Source organism: Suricata suricatta, chromosome 5 (assembly GCF_006229205.1).
Source record: "Suricata suricatta isolate VVHF042 chromosome 5, meerkat_22Aug2017_6uvM2_HiC, whole genome shotgun sequence".
NCBI classification, from domain to species: domain Eukaryota; kingdom Metazoa; phylum Chordata; class Mammalia; order Carnivora; family Herpestidae; genus Suricata; species Suricata suricatta.
Window position 1 is genome coordinate 94,675,472 of NC_043704.1, and position 16,251 is coordinate 94,691,722.

Below are 16,251 nucleotides of genomic sequence, written 5' to 3' on the forward strand. Positions count from 1 at the left end.
TGTCACCTTTAGAAAGCTCGTTGTGAACTGTGCACCTGTTAATATTTCTCTGTTAAAGGAGGCTTATTGACTGTCCAGGGCCTGTTGTTTCAGGAAATATTCTTTTAATGGTGTCTCTCCGTTTCTCTTGTTGTGCCTTTGAATATTTTATTTCCCTACTCAGCAGTATTTGGGACTTGCTGTCTTGCACACTTTGGCTTGTTTCTTGGTGTAGCCCTAAGAAGGAAAACAGACAGACACACACAGAGGGAACAGTAACACACAAACGCGCAGATGAATCAAACAAATAAACACATTAACAGGGGGAAAGAAAATAAAGAGAATGGAGAGGAAAGAGACGAAAAGAGGAGAAGAGGAAAAGAAAAAGAAAAAGAAGAAAAAAAAATTAAAAAAAATTAAAGGGCGTCAGAGACAACAAAGGACAGTGGACAGTCTAAAAGTGTATGACCAGTTGAGAGGAGAGGTAGGGATGAGATATATTCTCTCACTCACTCAGGTATCCTTCAGGTTCTCTTCCTTCTGGAGTCCGTATTTTCTCCTTCCGCTCTTGCAGATGAGAGTAATGTCCTTCTCAGTTCGATCGATGGGGCAGACGAAGTTTACAGAGCTCCCTTCCTGTCCGCCATCTTGGCCCCTCTCTTTGGCTAATTAAATATTCTGATTCATATATATAAAACATGGGAAATTACCAATTTTCAAATAATCAAATGACTGTGTTTTCTACGAGACTCAGCTCTTTGAGGGTAGGATCATGTATTATTCATCTTTGAGTCCTTAGTGTTTAGCATTATACAGCTCACAATCTTTTTTAAAAGCCCTATCGAATATGGAATATAACATACAACATATTGAACATAATAAAATACACTGAATTCGGGTATAGTCTTACTACTTCCTCCCACAAACTCTACCATCTCCAGGTTTAATGCAATCCAGCAAACATTTGTTGCATTCTGACCATGTGCTAGGAATCATATTAGGAGATATGGAGTGGGCTAAAGAGAAAGAGGCAGTTATAAAACCAATACCGTACCATTAATTGAATGTCTGTGATGGAACACACATTATACATCCATTTACTCATAATTCTCACAGCTTTCTGTAAAGTAGATAATGTTAGGCCCATTTTATAGATGAAGAAATTGAGGTTCAGAGAGGTTATGTAACTTACCCAAAGTCACACAGCAAGTGTCTAAAATGGAAGTCAGGTCAAATTTTGACTCAAAAGCCTGTAGTCTTTTCACTACCTCATAATGCCTCACAGGAGTTTCTGAAAAGGCAGATCAAGGAGTTCCAAAGAAAATGCTATCCATTTCTCAAGTTGTTTTTCTTAGATTTGTACTGAGGCTAAAAACCACAGTTTCATGATCCAAAGGGAGTCAAATGCTAATATGCTGCCTGAAAATTAAATGAATGAAAATTCTGAGACAAGTCTAGCCAGTTTATCACCTACATCATAAAGAGTCAAAATGACCACTTAATCAAGTCTTTCCCCAGATGATAGCTTTAGTTGTTTGAATAAAATTATTGGAATAATGTTCTAGAGTTTTATGTGTTTCTTCTTTGGAGGACAGGCCCATTATTGTTTCAAAAGGAGCATCGTCAAGATATCCAGTGCTTTCTCCCCTCTGCTGTGACCCCAGTGACTACAGAAAATGATGGTTTTGTCAAATATTTGTATGCCTGGGCTTATTTAGTTTTTAAATCTGGGCAATTATTTAGACAGTAAAATATATCCAAATGTTAAGATATTCTTTTAATGATATAAAGTGAAATGTGAGGGCTTTCTCCCCCTTAACTTTTTCTATTATGGATGATTTTAAACATGCAGAAAAAAGTGGGATAGTGGTAGGAACCCCCATGTTCCCATCACCCAGCTTCATGCTTCTTAACACAGTCTTGCTTCATCTATGCCCACCCACTCCTTCCCACATGTTTTGTTCAGAAGCGAATTCCAGACTTTGTATCATTTCATCTGTAAATATTTCACCATGTATATCTACGAAATAAGGACTCTTTGGGAGCTGAGTATTTTGTCAAGCATTTCCCTAGGCTGGTTTAGGGAGACATTTGCCAATAGCTCTCATGCTTCCCAGAAAGCTGGCCCTGGCAGGGCACTCACCTCACCTTCCAGTCCAACCAATTGGGCACCTGGCATCACATTCCTGCACAGACAGGGAAATGCTTCATGACACAGAGTCTGTCAGTGACAACTGATGGGACCAGAGACTGGAAGGCTCCAAGGGGCAGAGCTGTGAGTGCCGGAGCCCAGCTGGAGGGGGGCTAGGATAAGATGACGTGGCATCAGGAGAGTGATGACCCGGGCGGCCACTCTGGTAAAGGGGTCATGGAAGAATAGCAAAGAAGGGATGGAGACCAAGCATGGGTGGGCACTGAGCATGGGTGAGGGGCTGGCTAGGGTCACAAGAGGACCATTGTGACCATGGGGGAGCATTTGTGAGCCATGTAAGGGACTCCTTGAACAAGGAAGGATTTGGGGGTTGGGCTCCGTGCAATTCTGGTGATTGAGTCTGCAGCAGACCAGTTGGTTCCCCTTTATCTGCACTGTTACTGTGATTTTTGGCTCTGAAATGAGGAAGAGAGTAAGGGGGTTCAAAAGTCAAGCATGAAGCCTTTTGTATGGGGGCTAAACTGTCATGTCTAGGGTGGCTCTGAGCTTTTGGTCACTGAGGCAGATGGTGATATTTTGAGAGCTAGGGTTTTTTTAATTGAGAGGCCCACCTGTGATCGCCCATCACTTGGGGGAGAAGGTGACTTCAAGACACCACATCCTTCAACACGGTGCATGTCATAGACCAGCTTGTTTCCCACCTGGACCCAAATTCTTAAAGGTGATTATGGGGTTTTCTTCCCCTAAAAGACAAGAAAGTTACTATTTCAGAACCAGAGACCTGCTCTTCGAATCACCTGGCTCTGCAAAGCAGCAATAAAGAGTGGGGCTTCAGGCTGCACGATTTCGATCCCAGCTGCCTCCGGCATTACTGGCAGCAACCCTGGAGAAATCATCTTGACTTGCAAGAAACCCGTTCACTTGAGATCTGAGCTGTGATGCAAAACGGCACTAAGGGGGCTAATGCAGGCCAACTAAACTAGGGATCCTGCAGCCAGGAGGCTCTGCAAACATTTATCCTGTGCTCTTGAGAAGTCTCAGAGCTGATGCTCTCAGGCCCTATGGGCCATCAATTATTTCTTCATTAATCAGGCCCTTGCCAGGTGCTCAGTACTGTGCTAGATGCTTTGGGATAGACGTATAATGCAAAAGAATTGGCATGAAACTTGAGAGACCCAAGTTCTATCCCTCCAGCTTCCCCCCATCCCTCTTTAGCTAGCAGCAGGATTTTTGCAAAGCCATTTAACCTGTCTGTGCAAATGTTTCCTCATCTATAAAACTAGAGGAGCTGACTCCAGACCTTTAAAATTTTAGTTCTAAAATTCAAAATTCTCAAGGGGCGCCTGGGTGCCTCGGTTAAGCATCCAACTTTGGCTCAGGTCATTTTCTCATGGTTCATGGGTTTGAGCCCTGCGTCGGGCTCTGTGCTGACAGTTCAGAGCCTGGTGTCTGCTTTGGATTCTGTGTCTCCCTCTGTCTCTGCCCTTCCCCTTGCTTGCACTCTGTCTCTCCTCTCAAAAATAAACATTAAAAATTTTTTTAAATAAAATAAAATTTGAGAATCTAAGGAATAGAAAAATTATAACTAGGTATTTTAATTGAATATCCACTAAGTGTACAGATATAGTGAAAATATAAAGATTTCCTCAATTTTTTGGTTAAAACATTAGGGAATATTGTTTTTGAGATTATAACATAAAAGGAACTTTCAAATTATATGACTTGATTAACAAATTCTACCCAGAAAAGACTTGACCTGGAGTTAGGTGCTGTGTCATTCTAGGACCCCTGGTATGCTAAAATAATGGTCCACAGCCATCCTGCCCGTGTCTTGGAAGTCATATCTCATATGAATCAATCTTAGATCTCTGATTCGTTTATAAAAAGCAATAACCAACTCACACTGAGTTAAGCAAGAAGGTAAAATTCTTTGGCACATGACATGGAAATGTCAAGAGATTGGCAGGGTTTGGCATGATTTGATCCAGGAATTGAATGATGTCTTGGTTCTTGGCTTCTCGCCATCTCTCTTTTCTGCTCATCTCCATGCTGGCTTCACTCTCAGACTCCATATGGTGGCAAGATGACTGCCAGGAGCTCCAGGCCACTGGCCTATCTGGACTGATAGCTGCCACACAGGTCCTGGAATTCACTCTGATTAAACTAAGTTGGGAATGACTTAAAATAAGGAGTGACATTTGAGCTGGAACTTATTGTGTGAGGACTTGTGAATTGTTGGTGGGATGGAGAAAATAGCCTAGGCAAAGGCAGAATGATGTATGAGAGCTTGGTGTGTTTCGGGAACTCTCAGACTCCAGCTCATCAGAGCTCATCAGAGCATGTGAGGGACTCTGGGGAAAGTGAATAGTGATGTGTCCAATTTTTATCTAGAGTTTTAGACAGCATCTTTACTCAGTCTTCATAGTTTTGGCAAAAGCCTTTACTTCTAATCTACTCACCTCATTTGAAGTCTTTCTTTTTAAGTTTATTTATTTTTTGAGAGAGAGAGTGGGGAAGGGGCAGAGAGATAAGGAGAGAGAGAATCCCAAGAAAGCTCCATGCTGTCAGGGCAGAGCCCAACACGGGGATCAAACTTACGAACTATGAGATCATGACCTGAGCAGAAATCAAAGAGTTGGATGTTCAATGGACTAAACCACTCTGAGATCTTAGTTTAAGTTGAAAATGTCACCAAATAAGCCACAAAAGCTTGATTGACAAAGACTCCCACCCCTAGAATTACCAAGTTATATTAAGTTCTTAAGTAGCCAATGTGTTCAGCTTTCTAGACCAAACCCTTGGTTCTTTCAGAAAGGATGAGTGTCACTGGGAGTTTCAATTTTATTGGGAGAGGGTGATCATAGGACCTGGGACTGATGTTTGCCTTTAAAATTAGTGAGGGCCTGATTGTTTGTCTTGATTTGGGCTCTTCTGGAAGTAGGCCCTGAGACAGGGATTTGAGTGCATGTAGTTTATTGGGCAGTGATCTCAGCAAACATCACTTGGGGAGTAAAAAGGTTAATAAGGAAAGTGTTATGGGTTGAACTGTTTTTTCTTAAAACTTATGTTGAATTCCTAATCCCCAGCACCTCAAAATGTGACCTTATTTGGAAAGAGGATGTCATATATATAATTAATTAAGTTAGGATGAGGTTACGTGGATCTCAGATTGTGGGACGGGCCCTAATCTGATATTAAAAGGGGAGATTTAAATACTAACACACACAGAGGTAGAAAACCACATGAGCATGAAGGCAGAGATCAGTGATACTTCTGTAAGCCAAGGAACATTGAAGATTGCAGACAAACAATTAGGAACTAGCATAAAGGAATGGAGCAGATTTTTTTCTCATTTGGATGAAACTAAGATGCCCAGCACCTTGATCTGGATTTCCGGCCTCAAGAACAATGAGACAATAAATTTCTGTGGTCAAGTCTCCCCAGTTCTGTAAAACTTTGTTCTGGCAGTCCCAGCAAACTAATACAGAAGAAAAGGTACTGATAAATGATGTGCTATCAGGCAAGTTACCAGTGTGCCCTAATGGGTCTTAATCTCAAATGGACGACAATGTGGAATGTGCACCTCAAAATTGTCCTGCCAGACTCAGCAATAAAAAGGCACCCCAATTTAAAAATGGGCAAGGATAAGCATTTCTCCAAAGAAGATATGCAAATGACCAGTACGTACAAGAAAAGATGTTTAACATCGTCTTCATCTGAGCTGCTAAAACACAATACCATAGACTGGGTGCCTTAAGCACGAAACCTTTATTTTTCACAGCTCTAGATGCAGGAGTTCCAACACCAGCACCCACATGGCCAGGTTCTTGGAGAAGGCCCTCTTCCTGGCTTGCAGACGTCTGTCTTCTCATTGGATCCTCCTGTGGCGAAGAGAGAGGGCTAGCTCTTCCCCTCTTCTCACGGGGACACTGATCCCGTCAGGAAGCTCCATCCTCATGACCTACTTACATTTTAAAGTGTGCAGTTTGGTGGTTTTTATATATTCACAGAGCTGTGCAACAATCACTACTGAATGTTCTAGTTTCAGAATATTTCCATCACGTGGAAAAGAAACCCTATACTTGTTAGTAACCACTCCACACTCCACCATCCTCCCACCTTCAAATACATCACATAGGGCTTTAGCATATGAATTTTTGGGAACACAAACATTCAGTCTATAGCAGCATCTTAGATAATTAGGGAATAATGGTCAATAATTAAAAAGATGGACAATAACAAGTGTTAATGAGGAAGGACATAGAGAAGTGGAAACCCTCATTCATTGCTGGTGAGATTTCGGTGCAGCTGCTCAGCAGTTTTCCAGTTCCTCAAAAAGTTAAACATGGAGTTAGGACCCAGCAATTCCACTCCCAGGTATATACCCAAGAGAATTGAAAATATATGTCTGTCCACACAAAAGCTTGTACATGAATAGCTCAAAGTGGAGATAGCACAAATGAATCAGCTGATGAGTTGATGAGTGGATAAACAAAATGTGGTATATCCATGAAACAGAATATTATTCAGGAACAAAAAAGAATGAAGTACTGATACATACTACAACATGAATAGATCGTGAAAACGTGTTAAGTGAAAGAAGCTGGTTACAAAAAGCCACATATGATGTGATTCCACTTACATGAAATTCCTAGAAAGGCAAATCCATAGAAACAAAAGGTGTTTTAGTGATTGCCAGAGGATGAAAGGATGGTGGAGGGTGGAGTGGTTACTAACAAGCATAGGGTTTCTTTTCCACGTGATGGAAATATTCTGAAACTAGAACATTCAGTAGTGATTGTTGCACAGCTCTGTGAATATATAAAAACCACCAAACTGCACACTTTAAAATGTAAGTTTTATAGTACATGAATTTTTCCTCAATTTAAAAGTGAGAGATAGTGGATCTTTAACAAAACTATCCAACCTAAAGGTTGAAGGAACTGGAATACTTATCAACCAGCCCCCAACAGTCATTGGTGGAAGGCTACTCCTGGGATACACTAATTCTCTGGAACTTGTGGCCAGATTTATATGTGGAGTCCAAGATTCAGAGGGAGCTTTTGCAAATGTTGGAACTTGGAAGTTGGGAATATATATTTTCAGGAACTCTCCATTTCAAAAATGTGGAATATTCGTCATAGCCTCATGGGCAAATGCTACTTGCCTCCCGGGGTTATATAATATTGACTCCTTACTGCTCTGTGCTCGTACAAGTCAGAGCAGTCCCTCAACTTGGAAGATGAAGCATTACATAGTGAGAGTTTTCCATGAACTGCTTATGACTTGACTTGTTCTGAGATGAGCCACAGTCATCTTAGCTGTAAACACTGGAAGCTGACCCTGCCTAGGAGGGCTGTCATAAAAAAGATGGACAGTAACAAGTGTGAGGGAGGATGTGGCAAATTGGAACCTTCGTTTATTGCTATGAGAACAAAATGAATTCAGAGGCAAAGTCTGAGCGGCTCTGAGGCTCATCGGAAAAGCTGGAGCTCAAACAACAGGGTATAGTGAGAGCAGCCACAATGTTAGGGCTCAGGCTGGAGCCCGCACAGTCTTGTTTCCCAGACAAACACTGTCAGCAGGGGAGCTTGAAACGGTTAGGATCTCACATCGTGATTTTTAGGTGAAGGAGAGATTAGGAGGGATTTTGAGTCTAGGGCTAGCTGAATCCAGAGTCCCATCGTCTCTTCTGCAAGTTTGCAATTTTTTTTTAAGGGAAGTTACCTTTTTATTTTTTATTTTTTAACATTTATCCAATTTTGAGAGACAGAGTGCAAGTGGGGGGTGGGAAGGCAGAGAGAGAGGGGAGACACATAATTGGAAGCAGGCTACAGGCTCTGAGCTAGCTGCAGAGAGCCCGACTCGGGGCTTGAACCCACGAACCGTGAGACTGTTACCTGAGCTGAAGTCGGTTTAACTGACTGAGCCACCCAGGTGCCCCAGGTTTGCAATTTCTTTAAAGTAGAATGGATACAAGATGGTGGAAAGGTTAACTGTGAATGATGATGCCACCAGGAATATGGACAGTGTCCCTCTGCATCAGGTGCTATCTATCTATTAATCAATTTTGAATTATTAGGCTCCATGCCCAACATGGGGTTTGAAATTACAACCCTGAAATCAAGAGTTTTGTGCACTACTGACTGAGCCAGTGAAGTGCTCCCCGATACAGTTTAAATGGTAGTATCATTAAATGCAGCCACAATCTGCGATCATATTTGTGTCTCCAACAACTAATTGCTGAGGTTGCCAGGCAATTATATTTGCCAGGCACAACCGGTCCACAGTGAGCAGGTAAATGATTTACACCCCAGAGACAATCTCCTCAAAGCTTCTGCCCTTCCTTTATTTGGTACAAACCTCCAGCTTGGGTTTTCTGGGTTCTGTTCTATCTGCATCCTATTTCTAAAGCCTTTCCTTCAATCCTTTTCTCACCACATGGCCCTATGTGTCACCAAACCCTCATTTTCATCATCTTTGTCAAGGGCCTTTAAATGCTAAGCTGATCTGGAACAGCAGCTCTCACACTTTTTTGGTCTCGGGATTCCTTAAATAATCTTAAAAATGATTGAGGATGCTAAGAAAACTTCTGTTTCTGTGGATTATTCACTGCATTGAAACTTTTAAAAGCAGAAATTGAAAAAAATTATTAATTTTAAAACAACAGTGTTAACATAAATCACATAAAATACGTTTTCAAAAAATCATTTGTGGGAAAGCAGTACTATTTTTAGCAAATCTCTTGAATGTCTGGCTTAATATAAGAAAGTTAGATTGTCATATCTGCCTGTGCATTTCTCCTCTTGCCATATCACACTGGAAAACTCCATAGTACACTTTGAGAAAATGAGCATGGAAAGGCGGGAACATATTAGCATTATTATGAAATTAATTAGAACCTGCAGACCTTCTGGAAGGGACAAGCAGCCGTCCCCAGACCATGTGTTGAGAATGGTGGCCAGTTTTGGTGCTCTTTACTCTTTGTGTGGGTCCCTAATTCATCAGGTGCCATTTTCCCCCAGTGTGAATAACTTCTTTTTACATTTCTTGCAATGTGGGTCTGTTGGTAACAAATTCTTTCAACTTGTATGTTTGAAAAAATCTGCATTTTGTTTTGGCTCTTGAAAGATATTCTCACTGGAGTGGTAGAATACTAGGTTGACAATGTTTTATTTCAGTATTGTAATTGGTGTTGCTCCACTGTCTTTTCACTTAAGCGATTTCTTTTTCTTTAATTAAGATGTAATTATAATTAACATATAATATTAAAACAGTTTGAAGTGTAGAGCATAATGATTGAACATTTGTATGTATTGTGAAAGAATCACCACAATATCTCTAGCTAACATCCATCACCATGCATAATACCATTTCTTTTCCTTGCGACAACTTTCTACACACTTAGCAACTTTACAATATATACAATATAGTATAATTAACTATAGTCATCATACTGTTCATTACATCCCTATGACTTATTTGTTTGATAACTGGAAGTTTGTATCTTTTGACCACCTTCACCCATTTCAACCACATTCCAGCGTCTGTCTCTTGAAAACCACCAAGTGTATTCTCTGTGTCTGAGTTCAGGCTTTTATTTAATTTTTTTCGATTCTACATGTGACATCATATAGTATTTGTCTTTCTCTGTCTTACTTATTTCCTTTAGCAAAATGCCTTCAACATTTACCCAGGTTGTCACAAATGGCAGGGTTTCCTTATTTTTTTTTTATGGCTGAATAAAATCCCATTGTATTTATACATACCACGTCGTCTTCATACATTCATGCGTCGATGGGTACTTGGTTGCTTCCATGTCATGGCTACTGTAAATGATCCTGCAATGAAAGTGGGGGTGCAGATATCTTTTTGAGTGAGTATGCTGATTTTCTTCAGGTAAATACCAAGAAGTGGGATTGCTGAATCATATGGTAGTTGTATTTTTAATTTTTTCAGGAAACTCCATACTGTTTTCCATAGTGGTAGTGCCAGTTTATATTCCCACCAACAGGGAACAAGGTTCACGTTTCTGCACATCCTAGCCAACACTTGTTATTTCTTGTCATTTTGACCTTCTCACGGGTGAGAACTGACATCTTATTGCAGTTTGATTTGCATTTCTGTGACGATAGGTGATGTTGAGCACCTTTTCACGTGCCTTCGGGCCATCCATTTGTCTTCTCTGGAAAAATGTCTATGCAGATCCTCGGCCCATTTTTTAAACAGATTGGTTTTTTGCTATTGAGTTGTATAAGCTTTTGACAGATTTTGGATGTTAACTCTTTATCAGATATACAATTTGCAAATATTGTCTCCCACTCAGGAAGTTGCCATTTCATCTTGTTGATGCTTTCTCTTGCTGTGCAGAAGCTTTTTAGTTTGACATAGCCCCCCTTGTTTGTTTTTATTTATTGATTTTGAATATTTATTTATTTTTGAAAGAGACAGCAAGCACAAGGGGGGGGGAGGAGCAGAGAGAGAGGGAGACAGAGTTTCTGAAGTTTCCTGCAGGGGTGCCTGGCTCGCTTAGTTGGTTGAGCATGAGACTCTCAATCTTGGGTTTTGAAGTTCAAGCCCCACGTTGGGCATAGAGATTGCTTAAAATAAAAGCTTTAACATTTTTTTCCCCTGGTTTTCTAGACTCACTCCACAATATTCCTTATGATTAAGACAATAGAACACTTAATATTTTCTATAAAATGCCCCATAGTCTTTGATTTTTATTTGCTTGCTCACTTGGTTTGTTGGCTTGTTTTTACTCAGCATATAGCCTTGGCCCGGAATATTGACACAGATCATTATAGCCTGGATGGCTCAGTCAGTCCAACTCTTTATTTCAGCTCAGATCATGATGCCAGGGTATTGGGATCAAGCTCCCCTGTGCCAGGCTCCACACTGAGCATGGGGCATGCTTAAAATTCTCTCTCTCTGCCCTTCTCCCCCAATTTTGCACTCTCTATCTAAAATAAAAACAAAAAACCAAATACACAGATCATTCTACTGATCCTATTAGTCCTCCAAGGCTCAGACAGCGCCCTAAAGCCTTTCTCTGATCCCTTGAATGAGTGTGATTTCCTTTGCCATCAAAATTCCCAATGCACCTTGTATGTGTCTTATCATTTGTAATCAGATTATGCCCTAGAAAGATAGTTATTGTGTACTTGGCTTATTCCTCCCTCTTTTCAGCGTGAGCTTCGGGGCTGGGATTGTTGTCCCTGCAGTACTCACCTAGCACAAGGGTTTGTCCATAGCAGGCGCTCAGCAAATACTAGTTGAATTCACAGTGAATTTACTGTGCTAGACAGGAATCCATCCTCAGCGTCTAATGGCAGCTCTGTTCATCCAAAGTTAAACTGGGAGATGAGGAAATGGAGTTGCACTTGGAGTCCCAGCTGAGGGAGACCTCCCATTCATCTGAGTAGTTCTCCTCCCATCCAGGATGTGATTAATCATCTGTGCAGAGGAAATGAAGGCACTGCTGCTGTATACAACACAGATCTCACAATGTCGAAAAGTCCAGCACAGAGAACTACACATGATGATTTCAGATACATGAAGTTAAAAGGAGGCGAAACTAGCGATGCCTCGGTGGCTCAGTGGTTTGAGCATCCAACCGTCAGCTCAGGTCATGGTCTCGTGGTTTGCACTGCTGTCAGTGTAGAGCCTGCTTTCGATCCTCTGTCTTTCCTCTTTCTCTGCCCCTCTCCTATCCGTGCTCTCTTAAAAACAAAGCATTAAAAAAAAGAGGAAAACTAATTCATGGTGTCAGAGTGAGCATGTTGGGGAGGGGAGGAGTCAGGTTCTTGGGAGGCGTTAGGAGTGGGGGATGCTTCTAGGGGCTGGAGTTCTACTGCTTGGTCTGACTGATGTCACATGGTATGTGCCCTGTGGGATGTTTCCCTGAACCATGCATTTATGATGTGTATACCTTCCTCTAGGTATGTTACACCTTATTTTAAAAGTTTGTTTTAAGGGTGCCTGGGTGGCTTAGTTGGCTAAGGCTCCAATTCTTCATTTTAACTCAGACTATGATCTCATGGGGTTGGGCCCTGCATTGGGTTCTGTGCTGACAATGCAGAGGCTGCTTGGGATTCTCTCTCTCCCCTTCTTTCTCTGCCCCTCCCTCACTTGCATGCTCTCTCAAAAATAAACAAAAGATAACAAATAATAAAAGTTTCTTTTATAATATTTGCTGTGTGTGTATACATTTCTAAACTATCCAGTTAAACTGTTCTGGCAGCAGAACATTAAAAGGCAACAGGAAGTTGATCACAGACAATATCAAAGCAAACTACCTTCTCTAAATGCACAGTTCGTGGCTGCCTTCATCTGCAAGGGGTTCTTTTTTTTTTTTTTAATTTTTTTAAACGTGTATTTATTTTTGAGAGACAGAGAGACAGAGTGCGAGTTAGGGGAAGGTCAGAGAGAAAGGAAACACAGAATCTGAAGCAGGCCCCAGGCTCTGAGCTGTCAGCACAGAGTCCAACACGGGGCTGGGACCCATGAACGTGAGATCATGACCTGAGCTGAAGTCGGCCGCTTAACCGACTGAGCCACCCAGGCGCCCCTCTGCAAGGGGTTCTTAATGTTGCTCTAGGAGGGAGTAAGTTTAAGAGCACAAATCTATTTGGAAAAAAATTCCCATAATTTCATGTTGTATTAAGAAAAAAAAGCATTATTTCCTTCCAACAGGAAGGAAATGGAATTGTTCTCAGAAGCCTTGAACAATGTCTTGTGTTGCTTCCTCTCTGTAACATGGCAGGTGGCAGTAGGGTAAACAAAATGAGCATCCTCATGGATTTTAGTTTAGGCAGGTTTAACTTTAACATGATAAGTGCAAAACACTTGAGAAAGAAATGGAATACTTACTTGATATTATCCAAGTGTTAAGGCTTGGTGCTGGAAGCCTCTATGCAACGAGGCCCAAAGTGTTATCCTCTTGTTTCTTTTTTCCTACCCTAACAGTTAGGGGTTGTTTCTCACTTGGATTTGTAAATTCCCGGACGCCAATATTCTCTATTTGGGAAAGTATCTGTTGATGGTAAAAAAGACAGGGAATGAGTGATGGCAGCTGTAAAATTCTTGCTGGCTGGATAAATGCTATCTCATTGGTCTTCTCTTTTTGCCTCCCCAAGCTCGCCTTCCTTCTCTCTCTCTCAAATCCCACAGCACCAATGTTTCTCTTTGGCACATAGGGTTTGATGTTGTAGCCGCCTTATCCCACTCCAGGCTGGAAACATACCAGTGGCAGAAACTGTAGCTCACTGGGTAGAAATGGATCTCCTGCACCGCATCCGTTCTTGCATGGCAGAGGCTGATGGCTTGCCCCTTCTTAAGCTGCCTGGGGTCAGGGGCTGGGGGCTCCTCATGTTGTATTTCCATTGTTTGGTACACAGTAGGGGTTCGAAAACTACTGGCTGAATGAAGAAAAGGAGGAATGGTGAATCAGCTCTCCCAGTTTCTAGATTCATCGAAGCTCTCCTCCTGAGTGCTGCAGAAAACTGTAATGGCCCCCTGAAGAAGGAGACTCCATGGCCTTCCTTCTGTTCCCACTGAGCACCACACTTCTCCCAACCTATACAGGGCAGAATAAAGAATGTGGGGTGGCAAGGGGGCTGGAACTTTGAGCTTATTTCCAGGGGTTGGTTCCCCTGCTATAGGGAAATTATCTATTTATAACTGTGGCTTGGCTTTGATAGACCTTTTAGAGCAAATATTCCATGCTCCCCTCCAATACCGTCACTTAATAAGTCACTTTGGGAGTACTAGACATCTTCAGAGTCCTTGAGCATACATTTTAAAGAAATAAAATTTGCAACCAGTCCTGTGGAAAGAGACTTGGTTGTGGGTAGGGTAGAAGGCGAGGGAGAAGAAAGTGCATAGGAATTTGAGAAGTGGAGAACTCTGGTGTTCTTTCATTAAAGTTCAGGGAGAGGGGCACTTGGGTGGCTCAGTCGGCTCAGTCGGTTAAGCGTCTGACTATGGCTCAGGTCATAGTCCCACGGTTTGTGGGTTTGAGCCCTGCATCAGGCTCTGTGTTATCAGCAAGGATCCTGCTTTGGATCTTCTGTCCCCCTTCTATCTGCCCCTCCCCTGCTCATTCTCTCTCTCTCTCTCAAAAATAAATAAACATTAAAGTTCAGTGAGAGAAGTTACTAGGAATAAAAGTTTCAACTTTGCAAACCTTGCAGCCTATATGCCACTAAGGAGTAGGCTTAACCAACTGAGCCACCCAGGTGCCCCACCACTAAGGAGTAGGGACGGAGGCAGCCTGCTTACTTTGTGCAGCACCAACTGCTCTTTCCAGTTGGGAAGTCTGACAGATACTGACTAGATTCTAAAAATGCAAACTGTTTTCTACCTCCTCACTGCTTCCCCTCAGTTTTATACTAATTTGCTTGTTAGAAATTTTACTTTATCTTTGCAGTGCAAAGTACCACCTCTGTAAGGGGGAAAGGTGTGTATTTGAGGATATGGGAAAGTTAATGATGAAATGCTCTGGTTTCCTCTTACATCAATCATCAAACACATTGCAGTGTGGAAATCTGTGTGACATGCATTTGGCATACACTTAATCTAAGGTTAACATATGTTCGCATTTCAAGTCTGGATGTGATGAACGGAAATGCAATTCAAAATCGTTAAGTTGCAGTAGGTCCAAGGGTTGTGGGTTATCGTTAAGTTGGTTAACAAAATCCTAAGTTGATCACTAGGTTGTTTTTCTGGAAAAAAATTTTCTTTCTCCAGATTATTGAGTTTTGCTATTTAAAGTGCAAGGTACATGTGGTATGATGTCATTTACTTAACGCCTTTTCCCACCTCTATGAACCTGCAGATACATGTCACATATGTGAGGGCTTAAAAAGATGTATATGAGTTCTAACAGTGATTATTCCTGGAGGGTAAGTTTGGTGGTTTTCTGTTTCCTTATTTTTGTTCTTAAGTATTTTTTGAGTTCTGTAATAAGAAAAAAATTATTTTTAATTTTAATTATTTGTGTGTGTGTGTGTGTGTGTGTGAGGGAGGGAGGGAGAGAGAGAGAGAACAGGGCAGAGGCAGAGAGAGAGGGAGACACAGAATCCGAGGCAGGCTCCAGGCTCTGAGCTGTCAGCACAGAGCCTGATGCAGGGCTTGAACTCATGAATTGTGAGATCATGACCTGAGCCAAAGTTGGACGCTCAACTGACTGAGCCACTCAGACACCATAAGTAAAATTTTAAGTTATTTTTAAACAAGAGGGGAGTTGTGGTTAGAACATACAAATCTGAGAATAGTAGCAAATATTCAGAGAAGTTGATGGTCACTCCAATAGCCATATCATTCTCTTTCCCTCTGGACATGCCCCTCATCGGCCCATTTCCTGTAGTCAGTGTCATCCATGATGCAAACTTGATTGTGGCGCTTCCCTGCTTTGAGTCAATTCCCTCTAAAGGGATGTCAGTGTTGTTGTTCCTCCTTACTGTCCTATGTAAGTCGGTCACCTTTCAATTCCAAGTGACAGAAACCTCACTTAAAGTAGCTTAAGCAAAAATGAGGAATTTCTTTGTTCATGTAACCAAAAACTCTGAGGTTGGCTTTAGGCAGGGCTAGACTAGGAGTTCAAAGACAGCATTCATGCCTTCTCTCTCCTACTCCTGCTTTTCTCATGTTAGTTTTGTTTTTAGACAGGCTCTGTCCATGTGGAGGCCACATACATCAGTAACTCCAGGCCCCCATGGTCCTTCAAACTCAGGTCCTGAGGAAGGGAGAGGATTGGGGTTGGCCTGGGTTGAGTCGTGTCCTCTTTCTTGGGGCCACTCCAGAACATAATGAGGAGTACACCAGAGAGGAATGGGTGTTTCCCAAAGGAAAGGATTCTAGACAAACCATGATGGCTTTATCTCTCATCTCTCCAGATTCATCTGTCTGTCTCTCTCACTCTCTTTCCCTCTCTCTCCCTTTAGGTTCTGCAAGGACCTTTACTGGGTGGTTCCTTTTAGAGGAAGGATATACACATAACCTATGTGGCTGTGGTCAGGCACTGATCCCAGCTCTTCTACCACAGTGGAATGAACTCCAGGCACAGGCACAATGCTGACTGCCCGTGGTCAGCAGGGTTGCAGGAGGCTCCAGCACGG

The 16,251-nt window shown here is 41.9% G+C and overlaps 1 protein-coding gene and 1 long non-coding RNA gene across 2 annotated transcripts in view; both read right to left on the minus strand.

The window, feature by feature from the left end:
- Positions 1-2,154, minus strand: part of GPR160 (G protein-coupled receptor 160) — an 82,465-nt gene extending 80,311 nt beyond the window's left edge. Inside the window, exon 1 of the mRNA XM_029939913.1 lies at positions 2,123-2,154. The gene's annotated coding sequence lies outside the window, so the exon portion shown is untranslated. The remainder of the gene's footprint in view (positions 1-2,122) is intronic.
- Positions 2,155-5,915: 3,761 nt separating this feature from the next.
- LOC115292035 lies at positions 5,916-11,446 on the minus strand. The gene is made up of 3 exons (XR_003908768.1): positions 11,363-11,446; positions 9,901-9,972; positions 5,916-6,012 (listed from the first exon to the last, which is right to left on the minus strand). It is a non-coding gene; the product is annotated as an uncharacterized LOC115292035 (long non-coding RNA).
- Positions 11,447-16,251: the final 4,805 nt, after the last annotated feature.